Source organism: Monopterus albus, unplaced genomic scaffold (assembly GCF_001952655.1).
Source record: "Monopterus albus unplaced genomic scaffold, M_albus_1.0 scaffold127.1, whole genome shotgun sequence".
Lineage (NCBI taxonomy): Eukaryota > Metazoa > Chordata > Actinopteri > Synbranchiformes > Synbranchidae > Monopterus > Monopterus albus.
Genome location: NW_018128007.1, coordinates 134,958 through 140,884, shown reverse-complemented (window position 1 = coordinate 140,884; position 5,927 = coordinate 134,958). Strand labels below are relative to the sequence as shown.

At 44.9% G+C, this 5,927-nt stretch overlaps 1 protein-coding gene across 1 annotated transcript in view; it reads left to right on the top strand.

The window, feature by feature from the left end:
• Positions 1-5,927, top strand: part of LOC109967270 (NT-3 growth factor receptor-like) — a 410,435-nt gene that overhangs the window by 306,914 nt on the left and 97,594 nt on the right. The window lies entirely within an intron of this gene.

The following is a 5,927-nucleotide window of genomic DNA, read 5'->3' as shown; positions in this document are numbered from 1 at the left end:
TGGCAACACGGGGGAGGAAAAACTCCCTTTAATGGAAGAAACCTCTAAACCGGCTCTTAATGTGTAGCCATCTGCCTCGACTAGTTGGGGTGAGTGGATAGACGCTGAGCACCATAGTCGGGCTGCAGACACAACATCCACAGGCTTTAATTCTTATCTCGGGGGACTTTAACCATGCTTCTCTCCCCTACTCGGCCACACTCCCAAACTTCACCCAGTATGTAATTTGCCGCACAAGGGACAATAAAACTATGGATCTAATGTATGCAAATGCCAGGAAGGCGTACACCTCCACCCCCCCTCCCCCCTCTAGGTCGCTCTGACCACAACCTTGTTCACCTACTTCCATTGTATACTCCAGTGGTGAAAAAAGTGTCACCTCGGGTCAGGGTAGTAAAGGTATGGACAGAAGAGGCAATTGAGCAGCTGAGGGAGTTTTCACACCATAGACTGGGACATCCTCTGTAGTCCTCATGGAGAGGACATAGACGGCCTCACACACTATGTTTCGGATTACATAAACTTCTGTGTGGAAAATACCATGCCATCCACGAGAGTATGGTGTTTTCCTAACATCAAGCCATGGGTGAGCCCTGAGTTAAAAGTGCTGCTAAATGAGAAGAAGAGGGCTTTCCTCTCAGGGGACAAGGAGGAGCTGAGCAGGGTGCAGTGGGAACTAAAGTACATGATCCGGAGGTGCAAGGCTAGCTACAGGAAGAAGCTGGAACAGAGAATGGAGAATAACAATGTGCGTGAGGTGTGGAGAGGCCTGAAACACATCTCAGGTCATGGTAAAAGTGGAGATGGTCACAAGGTCGCGGGGGACAAGGCCTGGGCAAATGAACTGAATCTGTTTTTTAATAGATTTGACTCTACCCAGTCCTCAGCCCCCACCCTGCTAGCCCCCCAACTTACTTCTCCAGGTCAGTTGTCTCCCTGCAGCCCCAACTGCTCACACCACAGCTAGACCTTGCCCCTCCTCCCACTGTTACGGGGGTTTCTCAACTTCCCACAGCTCCTGAGCAGTCACCGCCCACCAGCCCCCTCCGCCTCACGGCAGGCCAGGTCAGGAAGGAGTTAAGGAGGATTAAGGCCAGGAAGGCCACAGGCCCTGACCACATCAGCCCTGGGGTCCTCAGGAAGTGTGCATACCAGCTCAGTGAGGTGGTCCTGTACATGTTTAACCTGAGTGTTAGCCTGGAGAGAGTCCAAGTCATATGGAAGACATCCTGTGTTGTCCTGGTTCCCAAAATACCTCATGCTAAGGAGCTGAACCAGTACAGATTTGTTGCCCTGACCTCCCACCTGATGAAGACCATGGAGAGGATTGTCCTCGGCCACCTCCATGCCCAGGTGAGCTTGGCGCTCGCCCCGCTGCAGTTTGCATACCGTCCTGGCATCAGGGTTGATGATGCCATTATCTACATGCTGCATTGAGCCCTATCTCATCTGGAGTCCCCCGGAAGCATGGTGAGGGTCGTGTTCTTTGACTTCTTCAGTGCTTTCAACACAATCCAGCCGTCACTGCTGAGGGGGAAGTTGGAGGGGGCAGGTGTGGACCAACACCTGTCCGCATGGACCATTAACTGCCTCATAAACAGACCTCAGCTACTGTGTGTCAGACATGGTGGTCTGCAGCGCGGGGGTGCCCCAGGGGATGGTGCTTTCCCCCTTTCTGTTCACCCTCTACACGTCGGACTTCAAGTACAACTCCCACCACTGTCACCTACAAAAGTTCTCTGATGACACCACCATTGTTGGATGTGTATCAGGGGGATGAGCAGGAATACAGGAGGGTTGATACTGACTTTGTGAAGTGGTGTTAAGAAAATCGATTGGTCCTGAACACCAGTAAGACTAAAGGGATGGTGATTGATTCCCGGCGGAAATCACCAGCACTCACTCCGGTGAGCTTTCAGGGCTCATTCATTGAGATAGTGGACACCTTTAAATACCTGGGGGTCCACCTCAACAACAAAATGGATTGGACTTAAAACACTGATGCCCTGAAGAGCCAGAGCCACCTCTATTTGTTGAGGAGAATGAGGTCCTTTGGTGTGCGGGGGGCACTCCTTCGGACTTTTTATGATACTGTAGTGGCATCTGCTGTTTTTACGCTTTTGTGGGCTGGGCGGGAGGTAGCACGGACAGGGACAGAAAGAGACTAAACAAGCTGGTTAAGAGAGCTGGGTCTGTCCTGGGAACTCTGAGAACAAAGTGCTCTGTTAGGATGATAAGGCTCTATGAGGTCTTTAAGATACGATGGAGCCTTGTCATTAAGGGCTTTGTATGTTAGGAGAAGGATTTTAAAATCTATTCTGGATTTTACAGGGAGCCAGTGGAGAGAAGCTAATATGGGAGAGATATGATCTCTCTTGCTAGTTCCTGTCAGTACTCTGACTGCAGCATTTTGGATTAACTGGAGGCTTTTTATGGAATTATTGGGACATCCTGACAGTAAAGAGTTACACTAGTCCAGCCTGGAAGTAACAAATGCATGGACCAGTTTTTCAGCATCACTTTCAGACAGAATGCTCCTGATTTTGTCAATATTGCACAGGTGAAAGAAGGCAGTTCTAGAGACTTGGTTTGTGTGTGATTTAAAGAACATATCCTGGTCCAAGATTCCTCACAGCAGTACTGGAGGCTCATGAAGTCATTGCTGCTGAGATCTAAGGCAATGTTAAGCTCAACAGCACTGTGGATCTTTGTCGGCCTGTCTACAGTGCTGAAAAGAAACCTGGGGTTGTTCTTATTTTCCTCTATCAGTGATGAATAATATGCAGTTCTGAAACTACAAAGGGTTTTTTTAAATATGTTTTTCCAGGCAATGAAAAACTCTTTTGACTTAGTGGAGTGCCACCTCCTTTCCAGTTTTCATGATGCCTGCTTTAGGGAGCGGAGCTGTGAGCTGTACCATGAGGCCTCCTCTGTATCAAGTGTTGTACCCAGGGAGGCTGCAGTACTATCAGCAAGATTATCAACTTGTGTCGGAGTAAAGTTAAGGTGGCCTCCCTCTATTGTGTTGGCACATGGCACTGAAGTAAATAATGATGGAATTATTTCCTTAAACTTGGTAACAGTGCTGTCAGACATCTACTGTAGTGGAACTGTTTCCCACATAGAGTATAATCCATTAATGTAAATTCAAAAAGTTATTAGAAAATGGTCAGACAGAAGAGGGTTTTGAGGAAAAACTATTAAGTGTTCGGCTTCGATGCCATATGTCCAAACAATAGAGGGTGTGATTAAAACAGTGAGTGGGTTTATTTACAGTTTGAGAAAAGCCATTTGAGTCCAATAATGAACTCAATGCACTGTTGAGGCTGTCATTGTCAGCATCTACGTGAATATTAAAGTCACTCACCTGATTATTTTATCTGTACTAAGCACTAAATCAGACAAAGTCTGAGAACTCAGTTAAAAACTCAGAAATCACTACCACACCTCCACCTCGGCCTGTGACAGTTACTGTGACTAGGTGGGGTGGATTCATTTAGGCTGACATGTTCTTCCTGCTGTAACCAGGTTTCAATAAGACACAATAAATCTATGTGATGTTCACTTATCAAATCATCCACTAACAGAGATTTGGACGAGATAGATCTGATAATTAACAGTCCACATTTAATTGTCCTGTTATTTTGTTCTATAAGAGGAGTAGACTTAATTTTAAATTAGGTTCTTATGATTAACTCTAGAGTTGATTTTTGATTTATATCATTTAGGTGGTCGGGGGGCAGACACAATCTCTATTGGGGTACTGGGAGTTTTGGGTGGGTAGCAGCTGCAAAGAGATGCAGAGAAGTGTGTTAAGACTGCGACCCTGCCTCCTGGACTCAACTCTAGGTTTTCATAATTTAAGTTGTAAAATAAACTCATCCAGATTTCTAGATATGAGAGCCACACCATCCAAAGTGGGATGGATGCAGTTTCTGCTAATCAGACCAGGTTTTCCCCAAAATGTTTTACACATCGTTTTTTGGACACCACTTAGACAGCTAGCGGCTGAATGACGACATGCGGCTAAACATGTCATCACTGGTCAGACTGGGCAGGGGTCCAGAGAAAACTACATAGTCTGATATTGTTTTAATGAAGTTATACATTTACTCAACATTAATTTTAGTGACCTCTGACTGGCGAAGTCGGGAGTCATTAGCAGCAACGTGAACAACAGCCTTACTGTATTTATGTTTATCCTTAGTCAGCAGCTTCAAATAGGATTTGATGTTGCCCACTATGGCCCTAGGAATACATTTGACTATGGCCGCCGGTGTTTCTAGCGTCACATTTCTGACTATGCACTCGCCAATTACCAGAGTTGTTTTCTCAGCGGGTGTGTCGCTGAGTGGGGAAAATCAATTTGAAATGTGAACAGGCAGGTGATGCTCCGTGGGCATTCGTCTTGAGCTATGACTCTTGTGAACTGTTACCCAGCCACCTGGCTGAGCTCCCAGCTGCTTGGGAAACACTGTGGGGTGGCTACCTTGGTCTAAGCTAAGTCTAGAAGGCTCCGCACTGGCTACATAGGCATGGCTAGCTGGGCTATTCTCCATGGTGCTGAGCCGCACTTCAAAGACAGTGAGCCTTGCCTCCAATGCTGCTAGCATTTGACATTTATTACAAGTACCATTATTGCTAAACAAGGCAGAGAAATAACTGAACATATGACACTCTAAGCAAGAAAAAGAAGGAGAGGAAGAGGGGGATGCCATTGCTCTCAAGTAAGCTACTAGCTTAGCTAGCTTCTAAGCTAGCTGACCTAAAGTGGTGAGTTAAATTTGGTAATTAGCAAGAACTTCTGCAACACAGATGCTTAAGTAGTGCAGGCATATGTCGTGACTCAAAAAATTAGCTGATGTTTAGATAAACCTGTAAAATAGTGATTTTAATCCGTAAACAATCTGCTAGCAAGCAATATACGGTGTAGACACAGGAAACAAGAAGTGAATACGATTACCGCAGGAACAGGAAACAGCAGTTCTCCAGGGACCCGCCATGAATAAACCCTGTATACACATACAAGACACCGGAGTGAGCGTATCAATAAAATAAAATTTTATTGTGTTTGCTGAGGACAGTTGTTTACAAACAAAAAATGAATATAAGACAAAAGTGTTTATATCTAGATATCTTTAACAACATAAAAAAACACCTATCTCAAATCACTCAAATTTTAGGTGAGCAAAAGTATTGGAATATATGACTGACATGTATTTGTTGTTACCCAGGTGTGTCCAGTGACATTGATTCTTTAAACTATAAATAGCTCTAAATGACTGCTCTTGATTTTACCCTTAGAGTTTACCTATGAAGATTGCATTTTTCCTTAAAATGGATGAATCAACATGAAGACCAAAGAGCTGTCTATGTGAGAAAAATAAGCCATACGCAGTCTGGGAGAAAAGAGAAAATCAATTGGAGGCACTTCACAAACACAGGACATAGCCAGTACAACGAGTTAGAACCTCGTGAAAAAGAAAGAAACCACTGGTGTACTGAACAACATAATGGGTCAGCCAAATAGAACAACAAAAGCTGATGACAGAGGCACTGTGAGAGCAGTGAATCTAAACCAGAGCAAGGACGAATATGATACCAAAATGTCAGTGACATGCGGTCAGGGGAGGCAGGTGAGGCAGAGCCTCCCCTGTCAATCTTGAAAAGAAAAAAAAAAGTTAACCATAAAATATAATACATGTTAATATTTGTTGGCTGGTGTGTGTTGTAGGCCCTTTTGCCGTTCGAATCCAATGTTGAAGGAATTTTTTTCAATAAAGAATAGCAGAATTTCCGTATGTCCCGTTCAAATACATGGAGGAGATGCGCGATGAGGCAGCACTTTGCTGTGCCTCTCGGTGGATCGTATAATCCTCACCAACTGTATGCGATGCAAATAGTGTGTCGCTGTCCCTCTATATATC